The sequence below is a fragment of the Coptis chinensis genome, chromosome 3 (genome assembly GCF_015680905.1).
Source record: "Coptis chinensis isolate HL-2020 chromosome 3, ASM1568090v1, whole genome shotgun sequence".
NCBI classification, from domain to species: domain Eukaryota; kingdom Viridiplantae; phylum Streptophyta; class Magnoliopsida; order Ranunculales; family Ranunculaceae; genus Coptis; species Coptis chinensis.
In genome coordinates, this window is record NC_141458.1 from 39,610,682 (window position 1) to 39,632,225 (window position 21,544).

The 21,544-nt window shown below is 36.5% G+C and overlaps 1 long non-coding RNA gene across 1 annotated transcript; it reads left to right on the forward strand.

Annotated features, from left to right (window-relative positions):
* The first annotated feature begins 678 nt into the window (after positions 1-678).
* On the forward strand, positions 679-8,424 carry LOC147509573 (uncharacterized). Its single transcript, XR_015218524.1, has 2 exons — positions 679-1,210; positions 4,499-8,424. It is a non-coding gene; the product is annotated as an uncharacterized LOC147509573 (long non-coding RNA).
* Positions 8,425-21,544: the final 13,120 nt, after the last annotated feature.

Consider the following 21,544-nt stretch of genomic DNA (forward strand, 5'->3'; position numbering starts at 1 on the left):
TTCAATGCTCCACGCTTTATGGATTACCATATTTTCTATTTTCTATTATTCAAGTTGGTATTTGGATCTTATTTTTTCTTAAAAAAATTAAAACTATTTTTCTAAAAAAATATTTATTCTATAAACAGTTTTTAAATAAATATATTTGGTTGTGATTTTTCTTGAAAAACTATTTTATCAAACCAATAGATTTCCCACGATATTTCTTGACATATTTCAGCATTTAGTACTAAAACATCGTGGCAGTTCATTTGTCTTAAGCCACCAAAGTGAAAAACCCTAAAAAAACAGTTACAAGTTTTTGTGTTATTTATCCTAAAAACATGTTTTTGTTTTGGGTGAAAAACTATTTTTTTAGGAAAATGGAGACTAAATATATTTATTTTTTCAAAAAACTTTTTTTCACTGATAAATATTTATTGACAATAAATAAATAGGATCTTAGTTGGCTTCACACCTTATTATTTCAAATTGGTTGAAATATAATATCAATGCCACTTAAGAAAACAATTGACGCCTGTTAAATTCTAAAGGACAGAATCACCAAATTGAAAGTAAATGAAAATCAATCACCAAATCCAAAAAAGTGGACAAGTTGGACCACTAAGTCGATGGTTAGTTCTTTTGTTTACGTATCAGAATGGAGATTAAACTCGCTCGAGGACAATATTCCAGCAATCTATGATCAAACACCATTGAACTGTTGACTTGGAGAAACTCGAGGACAATATTCCAACAATCTATAATCAAACACCATTGAATTGTTGACTCGGAGAAACTTGGACTGCCACACATTAATGTCTAGATGATTGCCTGCCACCCATTAATTTCTAGTAAGTACTAGAAACTTATGAATTAATTCACTCCTCACAGGGAGAAGGGCTCTACACGTATGAACAAACCTTTATCAAGCTAAAGCATTGACGACCAACATCTTCTGTTCCAATGAAGAAGATAACAGACTATCCTTCACTTTCTTCTTCTATTATCTTTGTGTTAGTATTAGCGTGTGCAATCAAAAGTATAACTAGTGAGATGTCAAGTGTAGATGTAGGGGTGATTCTGAATTTGGATACATGGGTAGGAAAGATGAGCCAAAGCTGCATATCTATGGCGCTCTATGATTACTACTCGATTCGCAATTACACTAGAAAGTTGGTTCTTCATACCCGAGACTCCAACAGTGACATAGTAGGTGCCGCTTCAGCAGGTACGTAAAATTTAACACTGTAACAGTTAAGACCTCCTTGCTATATTGTTTTTCTTTCGTATTTTGAACATGTGGCATTAGGCTTAGCTTGTAACCAGAAAATTTAGAGTACCAAGACAATCCTGACTAGACTAGGGGTGTGTTTCGGTGATATGTTGCGCCGAATCCAATCCGAATCGATCCCATTTTTTTTCCTGAAGTTTCGGAAATCGGATGAAAATCAGAATTCGGAAAAAATTGGGAAATTCCGAAATCAGACAATTCAAATGAAAAATCGGATAATTGGGATAAAAATTAGAAATGATTGAAAATTCAAATATTTTAATATTAAATCTATTTTATAACTTATACAATAAATACTAATTCTAGGGTTTTTAGTTTGATTGTACTATATATTGATTAATTAATACAAGTTAATCGATTGTAAATGAGCAAAAAAATGGGGTTACATTAAAACAATTCTAATTACATTATAATTTTAGATATATTGTATGTAATTCCAAATAATAATTCAATAAAATTGGGTATAATTTGGCAAAATCGGATCATATATGCTTTGGCGGATTCGGATAAAAAAATCAAAATTTCATAAATCATCCGAAGCCAATCCAAATTTAAATCAAATTTTCAGTAATCGGATTTTCGGAAATCAGACGAGTAATATTGATGCCAAATCCGAAAAAAATTCAGACTGAAATTCAAAAAAATCAAAATTTGGATAAAAAGTGGCACCCTTAATCTTGACCATTACAAAATGGTTTTGAGAAGTTCACAAGATCCAAAAGTTTTGGTTTCATTCTTTTGATAGGAAATTGTTTGAAATGTTTTTTTTTTTATTATTATTATTTTTTTTTTTTTACGGTTAAGTGGGATTACAGCATCCCTAGCTTTCATTAATAAATCTCTGATACACAGTACCTAGTCCATCCTCCATTACAATTGTGTTAAGTTTTTCATCAAAAGGAGGATAGAACATCAACACATAACTAGAACTGTTACATTCATTCAAGTACAGGGAGACTAAGTAATCAGCAGCCTTATTAGTCTCCTTATAAACATGTTTGAATTTAACATAATCAAAAGCAGGAACCAAATGAAATATGGATTCTAACACATTCATACAAAATCGGGGAGGTTCCTCCATTCTCTTGATCGCTTCTGCTATAGTTTGAAATGGCTGTTACGTTGTAGTTTTTGCTATAGTTTTGATTCCAAACGCCACAGTATGAATTCAACTAAGAGTTAAGTTCTTAAAGTTATGTTTGTCTTCTATGTTTTTCCTAACTTCTATAATCACTAAAATGTGGCATTATATTGCAAAGAAACGTTAAAAAAACGAGGCCTTTTTTTCCTAAATCCCGTCTATAATCACCACTCAAAAAATTCAGGGTATATTGCAAAGAAATACAATAGAAAAAAAAACACACACACACACAATTTTTATTATAAATTAAGAGCCAAATATCAAGTCGCAAATCAAAGGAAAACGACGAGAACATAACCAAATGAACATCAAAACTATAAGTAAATAAGAAAATAGATTCATATTCAAAAAATAATAATTCAAGTTTCACATATACAAAAAAAAGAACTATGAGTATGAGATGATTAACCGTTAAGAACTCAAAGAGTGAAATAGACAAATGGTTAAATTTGAAATTGGTGAAATAGAATAAGTGAGAGCGAGAATAAATGAGAGAAGTGCAATATCAAAAAATTTAACTAAGAGAAGAAGAAGAAAAAAAAAAAAAAGGCATAGAATGTGGAGATTCTTTCACTAAACGTGGGATTTTGATAAGATGAGAATAGATATTGATATGAAATATTTACTTGATTAATTTCTACAGATTACACAATGATATATATAGAGTTTACAAGTGAGAGAATCACTCTAATTAAGGGTGTGCATAAAACCGGCCTAACCGACAAAATCGGCCGAACCGAACCGGTCGGTTTTGGGTCGGTTATGTTTATGAGTCGGTTTGGTTTAGTTAAATATATTTGTAAACCGATAAAGTCAGTTCGGTCGGTGGTTTAGTCCCAAACCCGACCCTCTATATATAATATATATATTTAATTGATTTAATTTAAAAATATGTAAAAACTGGTCGGTTCGGGTCGGTTAACATCGGATAAATCGTAACCCAATCGGTTTGGTTCAGGTATCGGTTCAACTGAAAATTAGTTCGGTTCGGTTTGGTTAGTATAACACAGCCGGTTCGGTTCAGTTCCATAAAAATATAAACTGATAGGGTCTATTCAGTTTTCGATTTAGACTCAAACCCGATCCGTGCACACCCATAATTCTAAGTGATTCCTAAATCTATGGGATTGATGTCAATCCATATATATTGTTACTATACACGTGAGTGTTACTATGTTAGGCGGGAAGAAATCCATAAACAATCTGTACAAACGGTGGGTACAGTCCATTGTAAGGGAGACACTGAAGGTAATGGCGTGCGCCCCATTACTTCTATCACTCCCCTTCAAGTTGGAGAGTGAATGTCAAGAACACCCAACTTGTGAATTAATCTTAGGAAGGCGTCCTTGCTGAGAGGTTTAGTGAATGTGCTAGCAACCTGATTTGAGGATGGAATGAAGTTAGGAGCTAAGATAATAATTTGGCTTGTATCTTTTCGCGTAGAAAATGATAGTCCAATTCGATATGCTTCGTTCTTTCATGGAAAATCAGATTTTGAGAGATATGAAGGGATGCTTGATTGTCGCAGAACATGGTCATTAAAGATGAGTGAGATATGCCTTATAAGTCATTCAGAAGATACTTCAACCATTGAAGTTCACAGGCAAGGATCGTCATTGATTTATTAGAGCCATAGATATTAGTGAATAGAGAATAAACAAATTTGGACTGAGTGAACCTTGCGGTGATAAGGGTGATACAGAGTTTGGAAAACCATTGCCGACAAGCTTGCTCGAGTCTATATAAGGACTTATTGAGGCGACATACCCTGTGCTCCCCCTGTTTGGCGAATCAGATCATGTTAGAGAGCCATTGTCTAATATAAGGACTTTCAAAAATCACTCTTTTACTCATGTCAGAAAGCCATTGTCTTTGTTCCTCTTGTCGACGTCTTTTTTTTTTTTTTTTGGAATCTACAATAATTCTCTTGACAATCTGTTGAACATACATTTGTTCTTCAGCAACTCTTTGTACATACATCTGTTCTTTAGCAATTATTTGTGCATAAATTTGTTGTTGTCTAATACTTTCTTGACAATGAAATTCATAATCTTGAAGTGCTTAAAAATATTTTTTATGAGCAGCTTGTAAACGAGACAACTTGTAAGAACAATCAAGACAGTCTTTTCCATGCCATAAACGAGCATAGTAATCATGGTGAGGAGATTTATAATACTCAAAATCAATATCTAGAAGATCGTTTTGTAACTCACATATTTATGTTTTGATAGCACAAATCTGAGCATGAAGTTGTTGTGGATTTAAGTGAGAAATTTTCATACATTTGTTTTTCTTCAAAATTCGGAATTTTGTTAAAATCTGATAGGCTGGATGAACATTAAAGTATTTATCTCTAGAAAATTCCAAACGAGAAATTGTCAGTTGCTTTGGAAAGTAGATTCCATAAGCTTCGTAATGATATATAACACACAATCTAAATCCCAGTATTGCGATATGTAGAAGCTCAGCAAGATGGCATTGTTTCTAGTCTATTTTTCAGTACCTTTGTTTTTTGGGTGGTGGTGGTGGTTTAATGAAAACAATGGTGGGTAAAGATCGTTGGTGGTAGGGTGATGGGGGGTGGAAGGTGAAAAATGTGGATGGCAAAAATCAAACCTAAAGATGTGGAGGTTGCACTATAGTTGGTGTGTTGGAATTGATTGAAAATTCCTACCTTTGCCTTATTGTTGTGATCTTCAATGAGGAAAGATTGTATTAACACTATGGGTGGTGAGACACAAATCATTCAATAAAAATCTTCAATCCAAGGATACTAGTATTTATTACGTCCTAGGAACATTCTTCAACTTCAAACTGGATATCAACCCTAAAACACCGTTAGAATCTGATACCAATTGACGTAGCGGAAGTGATATAAATTGTTCATTAGAACACAAAAGAGATAAATTAAAACATAAGTTTATTGATAATATTGAAGAGTTGATTACAACTTTCGTCTATGGAGCTCTTTATATAGAGAACTCCATCAAATCATCTTAGAAACCTACTGAAACAATAAAAAAAAACACTTTCCTAATCTATCTAAATCATAATATGAACCTTCTAAGACTATTAGAACTCATAAACTAGACTTCTAGACACTTCTAAATTGTACTTAAATAATAAAAGAGAAAATAATTAACTTGTTTTTAGTAAATTTGGATTACTAAAAACAATTAGACAATAATCATAGACTCTATGTTCTACATCAGTTCCAAGCAGCATCAATAACATGTTTACAAGTATTATCATGCAACCACATATCAAAAAACTTAAAAGGCCTAAGGAGCTTCTCTTCTCTACAACTAAGATTTATAAGAGACAGATGATCAGAAGTGACATGGGCCATTGTTCTAACATGAACATAAGGAAAAAAGTCAACCAATCTGGATTGGCTAAAACACGATCTAGCTAGCCTTTCAAGAATATGGTAATTAGGTTTTCTGTTATTACTCAAAGTGAATTTGGGGCCCTTATAACCCAAATCCACAATACCTAAATCACTAATCAACTCATTAAACTCTATCATGTTTTTAGTAAATCTACTTCTACCACCAATCTTTTCAGTAAGATAAGTTATAGCATTAAAATCTCCAAACATGCACAATGACCTGGAACCAAGGGAGCAAAATCATGCAATTCATCCCAAACTTTGAGACATTGGTGAGAAACAAGGTTACCGTACACAAACAGAAAAAACCCATACTTATGAAGAAAAGTAGTTAGAAAATTTATATGTCAATTTGTTCTGAAAAGCCCAAAAGATTTCCAGGTCCACTCCATCCTTCCAAAGGATAGCCAGACCACCACTAAACCCCATGACCGGAACAACAAAGCAACCAGTAAACTTAATAGCTCTATTTAAGCAACTAATACTATCACTACTAGCCTTTGTTTCTAAGAAACACATAACATCAATATCGTACTTCCCAATTATGTCTTTTAGTTGTTGAATTATCTTGGTGGTACCGATCCCTCGACAATTCTAGTTGTGTATCATCATGGAGACGAAGGCGGCTGTGTTGGGACAGCCATCGCGAACCTTTCAACTGAACCTTGTGAGCCAGAACCGTTTGTGTTTGAACCATGATAACCACTTGACCTTAATCAGAGCTTTGATAATCCAACCTACTAATTAAGTTCTTGTTGCCATAGTCTTTCATTCCTAGCCACTTGTTCCCCAAACTCTAACATTCGTGTCACAGATGATTGAACAAAAGAGTCGTCATAATCTAGGGGAGGAGGCCGTGTAATACTATCTTCAGAAGTAGAATCTGCCAGTTCCAGAGCATTGTTATGCCATTGTTGGTGTTGATATGGAACTATAGGGCATTTCTAACTTTTCCATTCCCTTCATTAGAATCACTAGAGATGGAGATGATTGGTGCATTTCTAGGAATGAGTTTGTGGCTCTTTCCTTTCCTCCTCATTTCTTCAGCATAGATCTTTGTTATTTTAGATCTATTCTTTGTATTTCTCACTCCTTCCCAGCAGTAGTTCCTCATCATCAAATCTGTCAGCCATATATCTGAAGAATTTGAAGCAGCGTTCCTCTTATTATTGTGATCAGGTTTATCCAAAGAAAATCCCACTTTAGTGTTTGAGTTAACTGGTCTTGTATAGGGGGCAGACTGTGAGATAGGCCTACGGGTTTTCCTCGAGTTTCTTGCAACCAATTGTTTGTAAGCTTTTCCATGCTTTTTTATTAGAACTACGTGTTGACAGTGTGTGGTCTGATCAACCAAGGAATCCGTTTCACTTTGCTTCCCATGAGTTCCAACGCAAGTAGTGAATGAGGTTAAGTGGTGTTATGTTTCCAAAGAAGCATGAGTTGGGGAATATGGTATCAATCTGGTGTTTCCTTGAGAATCCGGATCACTATTGGAGAAAGAAGTAACTAGATGGGCTTAACAGAGCAACTCTGAAGGTAACTGTTTTGATGCCCACCTTAGAAAGGTTAGTCTTTGTTTGGGCCATATTTGTGTTCCTATTATGTGGCCTAGTGTTAGATCCTAACCCTGAACCTGATGTTACCTGTCTGCTTGGCCCACTCATACATGGGCCCTCATATCTGTGTCCAACTGCAGTTCCAGATCCATGTGTGTTAAGAACCAGGTCCACAATCATCTAAACTGCTCTATTTTTCAACCGATACTGTTTATGTTTCTGAACGTGTTGTTAACCGGTTTATAATGCCCGTATTTAAAATAAGTATTTATTTATTAATTAATTAATTTAATTATTTATTTAAAATTCACTAGATTGGATTTGGGATATGTGGGCCTGATTTTTGGGCCCGAGTCTGTATTGGGCTTAAGTTTCGAACCCAAGTATATATTCATATTTTTCTAGAGAATAGGGTTTAGAGATAAAAATAAATAAATAAATAAAAAAAAATGGAGGCGGAGATAAAAGCTCGTTGGCTAGAGCGTTGGAACGCGACGATTCGGACTAGAAGGAATTTGTCGAGCTGTTAATTAAGGTGGGTAATTATGTTTTTCTTTTTCATAAAAACTAGAGTTTTAGAATAAAACATTTACTGTCATAGTTTTGTTCTCGCTCAGTTTCTGTTTTTCCTATATGTCGGGGGTTATATGTTTGATGGTTGGGTGGGTGTTGTCGGAAGACTTGAAGAAGTCGTTAATGGAGGCCCGAACCTCCTCCTTTGTCCTATAAATGTGTCTTGTAAATTTTTGAATTGAAATACTGTGATACTGTGGGGGGTTGATACATTCTGTTGAAGCTTTGACAAAAAGCTTGAAGACTCGTCAATGGAGGTCGAGTTTTCTGTACGTGGTGAATGAGGTAAGGAATCAAGTTTTTTGTATAGTATAGTGTTGGGTTTTGCTGGGGATCAAAACCCAACTGTTTCGATGGGTAGTAAGGTGCTGTTGAAGCTTGGAGTTCCATTAATGGCGTCAAAACTCGATGTTGGAGGAGTGATGGAATTTCAATTGGGTGGCATCGACAGTTTGGGTTTTTCAGGAGGAGTCAAACCGATATGATAAAATTGGAGGAGGAGGAGAAATAAGGTGGTGGCTGGTGGTGGAAGTGGCGCTGGTGCGCTAGTGCGCTGGTGGAGGTGAGGGGAATCGAGTTGGAGGGTATCGAAATGTTGGGTTTTTATGGGGTTGCATAACCGAGTTGGTTCGGTTTGGGTTGGAGTGCCGGTGAGTGGTGGATGGTGGCTGGAAGTGGTGGAGGAGAGAGCTGCTGGAGGGAGAAGACGACCTGTTTGGTCAGTTGGGTTTGGGCTTGGGTTGGTTTCTTTGGGCCCGATGTTATTTTGTTTCGGTTGGGCTGGTTTTGTTTAAGTTGTTTGGGCCAACATTTCATTTGTTTTCTTTGGGCCGGAAATTAGATTGTTTTGTTTGGGCCCGGTTTAGTTTAAGTTGTTGGGCCAGTTTAGTTTAATTATTTGGGGCAAGTCCATAGGACTTAACATAGATCCAAATTGGGTCTTTAAATATTTAGACTTTTGGGTTCTAAGGTTTGGGTTTGGGTTTGGGCTTGGCTAGTTGGGTCCGAACCATTACCTTAGTCATGAGCCCATGATCCATGCACCTTGACTTTAGCCATGAACCAGGGCTATGACCCTGAACCTGTTGAACATGGAAACGACAGTTTGACTTTGACAATGACATGTTGACTTTGACTTTGACCGTTGACTCTTGACCATTGACCGTTGACTGTAGAATGTTGATTTTTCCAGATTTTCACATATTTAAGAATATGGACAAATATAGTAATAAAATATTGTCGAAAATTGTATAACTTTGTTTGTTATTATCTAATTAAGATTTGGTGTGAGTAGTGTGTAAATTATATTAATATTGGCACGTAATTAGAAGAGAATTCTTATAAGACTTAGATATATATGTTTTTATGAGAATTAAATTATATACAGACTTAGATTCATGGACTTTAGTATTAGGCTTTGATGGTGTATTGAGTTCACATAAATATATGGAACGAATACATTACATGATTGATTATTATTATGAGTTACTACTTAAATGAATTGTAGTATGTATGAAGGCTTGATTCCATATGGTGTAGTGCAATATATAATGGGCATGTGAAATAATAAGTTTCGAGATTTGATATAGAGATATTTGGATATCGTGCAATGAATAGTATTAGCACGTGATAATGGGGGTTGTATTATAACGAGAAACGTTGAGCTTCAATACAATTAAGTATACTGGCATGAGATAGAATAAGAATTATTCTGGGATATAAATGTATGACACCGAATAAATTACGAACAAAAATCCTAGAACCCAAGCTACCATAACTCATGTGATTTGGCCCTAGTGATGGTATGTGATGTGATTGGCCTTTTGGCGTTTGATGAATCTGAATGGCCCCGGTAAGTAATCATCTACTACAACAAATATAACATATGACATCACTAATTTTACATCACTTTCAGTGAGTGATGTCATCTAAAAACTATGACATCACTTTTCTTAGCATGTGATGTAATAATTATCACATTTTTTAATATCATCACTTATTTTAGAAACTGATGTAATAGAGTTATACAACATCATTTTAATAAGTGATGTCAAATGATAAATGATGTAATAACACTTTTTTACGCCATTAGCTGTGTCACTTATAAAGTGATGTAATATCTATGTGTTCAACATCACTTTAAAGGTGTTGTCACTCACCATGTCACTTATAAAATGATGTAATATCTATGTATTCAACATCACTTTAAAAGTGACTTTGCCAAGTTTTCAAAATCACTTATAATGTGACTTCCAAAAATGTTATTATTAACATATCTCTTCTTAATTAAATTAATTAGTTAGAAAAAGACCATGTAAAAAAAATTAGGCTAAACAGAAATGAAACATCGATGCTTGGCTTGCTAGACTAGCTACCCTTAAACAAAAATAGAAAATAAAAACCTCTTGACTCTTTTCTTGCACCAAAAAATAGCCCAACCCAAAACAAACCGAAAAACTGGTTATGCTCTTCATCCGATTTCAATCCGACCTCCAACTTCAAACCGACCAATCGAGCCTTCTTCCTTCAATTAAGCACTAATACAAGTTCCATATTTTGTTTCCATAGTTATTGTATTACTTGGATATGCTCCAAAGATTTTCACCGATTGCTTTTGCAAAAGGAGTCCTTCACAATCTTAGAAGCAATTGCAAAGTCGAGTTTTCACACCCGCATTCACATTGATTTTTGTTTCTGAAATCGGGGCCAAGACATTTTTATTGTGCATTGTTAGCTATCGCAAATGAGAAAGGGCTATCTTGTTAAGAATATGAAAGCTTCTCAAAGCTTATGACTATCTTGTCCGGTAATTAATTGGAAGAATATATATTTCATTCGGTTCTGCCGCAGTTTGAGATAACTTTACCTCTTGGTGAATATGCTTTCGCAACTCTTCTTATGTTCTTTGGTCTCAAATCATTAAAACCGTGTGGGATCTGACGAAAATGTCGTTAAGGTTGATGAAAAAGCCCCGAACTTGGAGAATATGTTGAAGGTGAGGAACTTGTGAAGAAAAAGATGGCAAAGTGGCTAACAAATCCACTTGAAATCATATGGAAGTCTTTCAACCTTGTGTTCTTTGCTGAATGAGGGACCGATCTATGTCCGCAACAATTTGTAGGTGTTGTGTTGTATAGTCTCCTTAGGGTGTGGCTAGCGAGATAATTGCAACTTTGTGGCTATTCCGGGAGGAGCGTTTCTTGCCGTTGATTGAGACACTTCCTTTAGAACAACGATTGGCCTCATACTTGCCTCGAGGTAGGATTGTTAAATTCAAATTCCTCAACGCGTTTAAAATTTTAATATGACTTCCCAAAATGCACACGGGGTGAGTTGGAAGGTTAATTTCAAGAAGTATGGCATGTGTCTATGTGCTACTAGGTTTTATTTATTCACTATTGTTGTGGATCGACCAAATGTGAGGACACATGGTTTTGGATTGTTGGGAGCTTGTTGCCCAACTTGACTCTAGTTAGTGTAGGGACCCAGAAGGACCCGTGACCGGATACTTTTTTTTTTTTTTTTTTGATGACTCGAGGATCCGTTGGAGTTGTTGCAGTCCTCCTTTTAACAACAAGTAGAAGCATTTACCTATGTGAGAATATTGTACTATTCTTTTTCATTAACCGGGAATTTCCTTATTGAATAATTAAGTTTGGACTAAGATACCAATCTTTTTTTTTAGGTCTTTGCATTAGATTTGTCTCAGGAATTGACCCAAGTAAATGTAAATAACGAGCAATCTTTGGTCTTCGAGTCGAGGAGTATTGACTGCAATTAGATTTTATTGTGGATATCAATTATTTTTCATTTCGCAATTCTTTTGTCCGTCCGTTTATTGCGCGTTTTTTGGACCAAATTTTTTTTTTTTTTTTTTTTTTTTTTTTTTTTTTTTTTAAATGTTTTCGATAGCTCGACACCCTGCATTGCCTTGGGTCTTTTGAACTGTTTATTAAAAGATACGCCGATATAACTTTTTATTTGGTCAAAGCTAAGTGTACTATCCTTCCTTGAGGCTCTAGACGATTCCACGAGGTGGTGGTCGCTATTCCAAATTAAAGGAGAGTCATCTATGCTTCCAGATTAATTGGAGCCTTTGTTTACATGGTCGAGATCCAGCCCCGGCGAGCGTGCACTTGGTGGCATTTATGGTGTTTTGAATAAGAAACGTGGGCATGTCTTTGAGAAGATGTAGAGGCCAGTACTCCATTATATAACATCAAAGTGTACTTGCCCGGTCATTGAGTAATTTGGGTTCTCCGGTCAACTTAGAGCTGCAACATCCGGACGTGCCTTCCTTCAAGATGTGTTTGATCAATGGGACATGATGTCCTCGATCCTTTGAGGTTTTTGCAGTGACTCTTTGTGTCGAGATTAAGTAGGAGGAAAGGGCTTGAAGGAGCAAATGACACCTCTCTCCGAATTGAGGACAAGTTATAAGGTGTTAATTATCAAGTTGGGGTTTTCCCATCGTACTTTTAGGGCACATCATGTGATATGTTCTTATTATGATTTTGACACTCTATTGACTACACACTTATGTTTATGACTTTCATTTTTAAGGTTTACTTGTGGTTATTTGGATTCGGTTATTTCAAGGTTTACCTCATAATTGTTTAAATGTGATTTTGAAGATAATTTCATTTTTATTTGATGATAAGTGACCAGGAAAATGGTATTATATTGAGATGATATTGCTAATTTTGTTTTTTTTTATTATTATATTTTTTTTATTAATTTATTTTTATTCTTTTGATAAATGGGACATCACTTTTAAAGTGATTTATAGAGTTATTTTACATCACTTTACAAGTAATTTGAAATCTGAATGGAAAGTGATGTTAAACGTTATAACATCACTTGTGGACATCGATTAAAAAGTGATGCAAAGTTATAATATCACTTGTGGACATCAATTAAAAAGTGATGTGAAGTAACATCACTTGTGGACATCGTTTAAAAAGTGATGTGGAAAACCCTGACTTTTCACGTCGCCACCATTCACATCACTCTCAAAAGTGATGTCTTATACTTTTGACATCACTTTTTAAGTGATGGGAAATGCCATTTATGTTGTAGTGAATGTGATTGGCCCTTCTGGTGTAAGTAATGTGATTGGCCCTTCTGGCGTTTCGGTGAATCTGAATGGCCCTTCTGGCATAGCCAAATAATGGCTTGATTATTCCGTTCGCAAAATTAGAACAAGATGCGCGATATTTTATGCCGTATAATGGCAGTACTTACATAATGACTTTCGTGTGAAGGTTACCTGGTGTGCGACATCCCGCTCAGGGTAGTTACGCACGGAGTGGTTCATTATGTGAGGCCGGGGAGACATGTAGATGTACATGTTCGGCGTTGGGAAGCGATTGTGGTAGCCAGGGAAACTAGGTAAAACATAGATACGACGTGATTTTAGGAACACACAAAGAAAGCCTTAATTAATATAATTATGGTAATATGTTGATTAATGATATATCTTTAGATAGATGATTGTATATGGTTTTGCGAGAAGGGTGGGTCAAACTAATTACTTGTGCAGAGACGACCCACTCTGTAATTGAGCATGAAATGCGGTAAGTATAGAATATGTTTGGCTAGTTATTAGTTTAGTTAGAACCTAAAGCGCCTCATGGAGGAACTAAATGCCTTTTTATTATGCGTATGGTTTGTTGTGTAGTTAGTGGGAAGTTAAGGCGCCTCAGTGGAGGAACTACCTGCTTTACTTATTGTAGTTAAGAATGTCGTATTAGTTGTTGGAAGTTAAGGCGCCTCGGGGGAGGAACTAACTGCCTTATGGATTGTGTATGTATATGTATAAGTATATGTTATATTTTAGAGCTACTCACACCAGCATTTTTATAATGCTGACCCGATTTGCATGTTTGCTTATCGGGTGTGTTCATTAAATAAACATAGTTAATAAGTCTTGACAGGTTTAGTGTTGAAGAAGGTTGGTTGTTTCTTGTGGTTTGCGTTAGCGTTGTATTTCAAGATAGGTTTTGTTTTCCCTTGAGGTGATATAGATTTTCAGTTGAGACAATGTTATTTGTATTCTCATTTGTAATTTTAAATAAAGAGTTATTGAAAAGAGATTTGTAATCTAATCTTATTTGTGAATTTTTGTAATGAAGAGGACTTTTGTTTAATTGAAATTTGTTATTGGTTTTTAATTATCCGCATATTTAAACTGTTTATGAGTTTTTGGGAGTTGAGAGTGCGTCACACCTCAAAGATCGAAGAGTCGGGAACAAATAATGTTTTCCGAGTCTTGTCTTGAGCTTGTTATCGGTGATCTATCTGGAGATACTTTGCTACCAAGTCCAGAAGCCAAAATTTCATCAAATCTTGGCTTCTGTGGCGTCCCCGATATGGTAATAGATTTCTTTCCTTTATATGCAATGCCATTGAAGAAAAGGTTAGCTCTCGCTGATCATGCTCGTGAAATTTGGCTTGATGTTCTTTACATTGAAGCATATCAGATCATGTATATATTGTGCTCTAATGCTACAAGTGTAGCTAGTGATCATGCCTAATAACTCCACACAAATAGCATAACACCTCCAACTTTTCATATTGAAATTTAACATAGAACATAGCTCTAGTTTCTAGATGTATCTCCAAGTCTTTTGTTAAGTGCTCCTTGATATCCATTTCTATTCTCACTCGCGCAACAGGTTTGTTGAAATCTGGGGAACATGACAAATCTTCAATGAGAACCGTCCCAAGTTCAGCACCAATCTTCTTAACATTGGCCTTATTGATTCTCTCTCTTAGCAGTCCCCAAATTTGGACCCAGAATTGCACAGTATCAAAATGATAATCTTCTATATCAACCACCTGTTTCCATTTCTTAGAGATAATCCACTGACCATTTTCAAGGACATGGTTATATTTTAATTTGCTTCCTCCTCAAATCTGAATTTGAGGTGTTCTTTGGAGATGAGCTCAAGGAGAATCTTACCCTGAGTTTGCCATGAGCGACGTAGGTCCTCCCCAATGTCAATAAGAATTAGCGGATGTCCTCCAAACATCTTGCCCATGACTGTGAATTTCTCAGTGATAACCTCTTCAACATTAAAACAAGGGTGAACTAGTATCCCCCCCCAATACACACAAAAAAAACACGATCAACCCAATTTGAGTTTTTTATTTTTTTTTTGTATTTAGGGGGGAGACCCTAATTTCCCATCTAGTGGGGGAAAATCCTAATTTGCTGGGGGGGGGGGGTTAATATTGGTTAACCCTTAAAACAATCTAGGACGACCGCTTAATTTTTAAATTGTGCATTTTTTTCTTGTAGCATATCTAGTTTGTTGTTATTAGAGGTCGAGGATTCTCCAATGAGAAGAGGGGTTCTTATAGCCATACTAGGTATTGAAACAAATAGAGGAGGAGGGAGAAGGTAGTGGAGACGAAATGAATCAAAGAGAAAAGTTGAGAGAGAAGCTCGGAGTTGGAAGTTTGAAGTAGATCTAGCAAGTGAGACTCGAAAAGAGTGAAGTACTTTAGAATTTAAAAGAGAAAAGAAGTAGTTCAGCTTGAGATTTAAATTTAAATTAGAAAGTAGACCCGTGCATACGCACCGGCTTTTTTAAAAACTTATTCAACAATCATAACTATACATATAAAAATTTTCTAACAAATTATGATTCTTGTTTTCATCGCTAACCCGTTTTAATTTCCTAACAAATTGTTTTAATCAAGTCTTAAAAACCAGTTTTAATTTCTCAACAAATTATTTTAATTAAATTTTAAAAACTCATTTTTTAATTGGATGAGGGATCCCGTTTTAATTTAGAAGTTTGATTCTCATTTTTAATAGGAGAAGGATTTATGTTTTAATTAGAAGTGTTGAGACTTTTCTTTTTTCAATAGGAAAAGAATTCACATTATAATAGGAGAAGGATTCCCATTTTAATTGGAGTTAATGACATGGAATTTTAAGAGAGCTAGAAAAATAACTTTGTGGGAGCTTTAATATATAGATTGATTTGAAATTCAAATTCAAAACTAGTGAGGGGGAAAAAGAGAGAGAAATTAAAGCTACTATAGCCCGCAGGAGAGGGCATCCAGTAAATATGGTCCTTAAATCAAAGTCTATGTCTTTTGGCAAATTAAAGAATACAATAACATAAGATTGTTGACTAAGATTAACTAGTCCACCTCAACAAAATATCAGGATTAACTAGTTCAAATCCTGATGAAATGAAATCATTATATTACACCGGAAAAACCTACAAAACCTCAAAGTCCTCTCAACAAAGCAATCTGACTTATGAGTTTGTGACTTATTTGAGGACCAGACAGCAGGATGAACAAAACTTATTGCTGAATAATTCCAATTCATTGCACTTTCTCCCATCATAGGAGTAGGAAACCATAAGAAATGCTATAAATTAGATCACTAATTTCTACTTCCCAATTCAATCACTCACAAGTCACACAATTCTGCAACTGAATGAAGATCCAAAGCTAGCACGAAGTTCCACCCTGCCATATTTCTTGGCACCAACCGACCACCAACCAAGCCGGCCATTTTTGGAACGAAAACTCTATCTTTTTAGATTTTTTTTGAAAAGTTTCTAGGGTTCAGGCAGAAACCTTTTTTTTTTTTTTTGGCAAAATGGGTAATTGTATTAATAGCAAAAGGAAAAAAAAAACATTTGTATCAGTTGAGTGTCTTGTGTAGACATCTCCAAATTTACACTAAGATTGAATCTCACTAGGTTACTACATGAATCTGTAGTACGTCTGGTTGTTTAGGCAGACCCCTACCTCTACCTGTAGCATGAAACAACAAAAGTTACATACTCCCTAAGAGTATGATCATTAAAGGGATCAAAGTCTCACAACAAAACACTAGGCTACTAGCCATACAATCATGAATCTCATGAATAGAAACCCACTTGGTCTGGGTATAGTACACGCAACAAAGAGAGCCTTCTATCGCCTCGCCCAAACATGAGTTTATCCCTCAAGACAAGATGATCCTTCCTAAGGTGCATTTGTACTTTCTCAAAATCATAGAAAAAGCACGCACATTCGCAACAACCATATGTTAAACCAAGAGTAACATTGATCTGAGATCTCTTTAATATAACCATCAAGTTTTTTACCTTTATATTTCGCCTTAGCCATTTGCTTCATCATAGCCGTAGTAGGATTCGTTATTTCACCAGGTGAGTGAGAGGCCACACTTGGAGATAGCTCTTTCGTTTGTTTCTTTGCTCACCGTAGGCAACTCCTCAAAAGTCGAGGAAGAAGAAACCGAAGAAGATCGAGGACTTCTCTCTTGACGACATAACTTCTTTCTCCTTCTTAAGTACAATCACTAGTTCTTGAGATTTGGTAATGTAGAGAAAACGATGTTTTTTTTTTCTATCTGGTGTGAAGGGCACGACCCGCGCTCAGTTTTCACTTGGGCAAGGCGCGACCTGCACTCATGAGGTTTTAACCTCCAGTGATTTAAGCGCGACCCGCGTTCCACTTTGCATAGTCGAGGCCGCGACCCGCGCTCATGAGTTATTTTAGCACGAATTTGCCCTTTTTCGGAAGTTTTATGAAATTGTATAAATATAGTTTTTTTCTATAGAAACCTAACTTTTCCAAAACCAAGAAAGAGAGAGATTATAAGAGAGCAATTCTTTGTGAGTTGAGTGTTCATTCTTTGTGAGTGGATTGAAAGACTTGTAATATGTTACTCTGGACATCTAGTAAAGCTTGGAACTCGCAGTGTGGAAGTAGACAAATTGCCGAACCATGATATATCTCATCTTGTGGTTTGTTCTTCTTTTACATTAATTATTTTACTTTATATGCTTGTTATTTGATATTAAGAAGTGTTGGGATATTGCTTGGAGGGTGTTGAAGTCTTGTCTAATAAGAAGGATTGATCCTTGTGTAGGATTGATCTATTGTAGTGGATAACGTTGTTTCGCAAGTGTTATATTCACAACAATTGGTATCAGAGCGTAGGTTTACGACCTAGGATTTTGATTTTAGTGCTCGAAATTTGTGTAAACAAGGTGTTCGATTAAATTCCGAAGTGAAATTATTTTTTGGTTATTGTGTGTAACTTGAAAAATGGCTCCCAAGATGTCAAACGCAAGGTTTGAAGTAGAGAAGTTTAATGAGAAGAATAACTTTGGGATTTGGCAAGCTCAAGTAAAGGACATCCTCATCCAACAAGGTTTGCACAAGGCTTTAAAGGGGACTAAATCTAAGGCGGCGAATATGAGTAATGATGATTGGGAAGAGTTCGATCTTCAGGCTTCTTCATTAATCCGGTTATGTCTTGCTAATGAGGTCATGTATAGTGTGATGGGAAAAAACACCGCTGCCGATATTTGGCTCAAACTAGAGTCTATATATATGACCAAGAGCATGATGAACAGGATGTACCTTAAGAAGTGTCTTTATTGGTACATGATGGTCGATGGTTCAACTATGCAAGAGCACGTTAGTGAGTTCTGTCGACGTCTAGCGGATTATTTGAATGTTGGTATGAAGATGGATGATGAAGATCAAGCGGCATGTTTGATATTCTCCTTGCCAGAAAGCTATGAACATCTAATGACTACATTTATGAACAGAGAAGTCATCGATCTTGACGAAGTTCAGAGTGCACTTCTTTCTTATGAGTTGATGAAGAAGACACGTGTAGAGAATAACATTGATGCAGGTCAGGAGTTAGTGGCAAGAGGAAATTCGTATGAACAGAATTCTACAAGTAATGAGAATTCTAGGTCCAAGTCAAAGAAGCCTTTAAACCATGTATAGTGCTACAATTGCAATGAAAAGGGGCATTACACAAGTAATTGCCCTCACCCGAAGAAAGAGAACAAAAGAGATGGTCAGAAGAAAGGTAAGGCAAAAATTGAGGCAAGTTATGCTTCAGGCTCTGAAGAGGATGAGTTCAGTCTCTGTGTGTCCACACAAGACTATATGACCGAAAGGTGGATTCTTGATTCCGGATGTTCCTATCATATGTGCCTGAATAGAAAGTGGTTTACTTCTTATGAGAGCATTGATGGTGGTTCCGTTTTGATGGGTAATGACGTTGCTTGTAAGACGGTAGGAATTGGAACTATACGGGTCAAGATGTATGATGGTGTAATAAGGACTTTAACCGATGTGAGACATGTTCCTGAGCTAAAGAAAAGTCTTATTTTTCTTGGTACCTTGGATTCCAAAGGCCACAAGTTTGTGGGCGAAAGTGGAGTCCTAAATACTATTAATGGCTCTTTAGTTGTTATGAAGGGGTCAAAACATGGAACCTTGTATACTACGATAGGTAGTAATGCGGTGATAGGCGATGTAGCAATGGGTGCATGTAGTAATGATTCCGAAAGTACACTAAGATATGGCATATGCGTTTAGGGTATATGAGTGAAAAGGGTTTGTCTGAGTTGTGCAAGCGAGGGTTCTTGAAGAATTTGAAGAAGCCAAGTATGGGGTTCTGTGAGCATTGCGTCTATGGGAAGCAATGCAGAGTCAAGTTCAAGTCAAGCAAGCACACGTACGACAACAGGCATCCTTGACTATGTGCATACAGATGTTTGGGGACCCTCCAGGGTGGCTTCAAAGGGAGGTAACCGCTATTATGTTTCATTCATTAATGATCATACTCGCTATGTGTGGGTGTATATGATGAAATCAAAAGATGAAGTGTTTGAGATATTTAAGAAGTGGAAGGCAAGGGTTGAGAATCACACAGATAGGAAGGTAAAGACATTATGGTATGACAATGGTACTGAGTATACCTATGGACCTTTCCAAGAGTTTTGTGCACAAGAGGGAATTTCCAGACACTTTACTGTCAGGGGCACGCCACAGTAGAATGGAATGGCAAAGATGATGAATAGAACCTTGCTTGAAAGAGCGAGATGTTTGTTGTCTAATGCCAGTCTAGGAAAAGAGTATTGGGTAGATGTAGTGTCCATGGCGTGTTACGTGTACAATAGGTCATCAGTACCAGCTATAGATTGCAGGACACCTTATGAGGTGTGGTCAAGTAACCCAGCTGATTATAGTATTTTGCGAGTGTTTAGATCGACAGCTTACTACCATGTGAGAGAAAGCAAACTAGATCCTAGAGCTAAGAAGGCCATATTCTTAGGCTTCACAAATGGGGTAAAGGGATATAGATTGTGGTGTCTAGAAGACCACAAGTTCCTAGTCAGCAGAGATGTTACCTTTGATGAGACTTCCGTGTTATCATTTAGTAAACCGGAAGTACCTGGGCAGAATGGTGAGTCTATAGAAGTTCAAGCTACTGAGCTTGAGTTGTCTGATGTAGCAGATGACTGGTTAGATCATGATGAGGTACCAAATCATGCAACCACACAGCAACAAGAAGAAGAGCAAGAGCATCCGCAACTTGTAGTGGCTGACCCTAGTCCAAAGAGACAAGTTAAAGAAGTACACAAGTATGGGCACGAGAAGCCGGTGAAACACTATGGTCAGGTGGATTTAGTGGCATATGCACTGAATATCGAAGATGATGAGCCAGATAGCTTCAAGGAAGCTGTCAAAGATGCTCATTACAAAGATTGGTTGGTAGCTATGCAAGCAGAGATGGAATCTCTTGATAAAAATCACATATGGGACCTAGTTTTATTGCCAAAGGGCAAAAGGACTATCGACAGTAAATGGGTGTTCAGAAAGAAAGAGGTCCTTCCTAAGTCCGACAGTACTGGGTACAAGGCAAGAGTTAACATTGTAGCAAAGGGTTTTTCACAGAAGGAAGGAGTCGACTACAATGAGGTATTTTCTCCGATGGTCAAGCATACGTCTATTCGTGTATTATTGAGTTTAGTTGCTCACTTCGACTTGGAGTTAGAGCAACTTGATGTGAAAACTGCTTTCTTGCATGGGGACTTGGAGGAAGAGATCTATATGAGACAACCTGAAGGGTTTGTCGTTGCTGAGAAAGAAGATCATGTATGCAAATTGAATCGGTCAATGTACGGGTTAAAGCAATCACCTTAACAATGGTACAAGCGCTTTGACACGTTCATGATGCAACATGAGTACACCCGAAGTAAGTATGATTGTTGTGTTTACTTTCATAGGCTTCGTGGTAATGACTTCATCTATCTCCTACTTTATGTGGATGACATGCTTATTGCTTCCAAAAACATGGTGGAGATAGACAAGTTGAAATCTCAACTTAGCTCTGAGTTTGAGATGAAAGACTTAGGTGGAGCCAAGAAGATACTGGGCATGGAGATTGACAGAGACAAGCAGAATCGATGGATAGTTGTATCTCAGAAGAAATACCTTCAGAAAGTCCTTTCGCGTTTTGGTATGGGGAATGCAAAGTCGTTTTCTACGCCTTTGGCTGGGCATTTTAGGCTTTCAGCTAAGTTCTCTCCTAGTTCGGTGGAGGAACAAAAGCATATGGCACATGTTCCTTATGCTAATGCAGTGGGCAATTTGATGTATGCTATGGTGTGCACACACCCAGACATTTCACAGGCCGTTAGTGTTGTAAGCAAGTATATGGCTAATCCTGGGAAGCAACATTGGGAGGTAGTGAAATAGGTATTAAGGTACTTGACGGGTACCTCGGGTACCTTGGATGTGGGATTAGTTTATGGTGGAGG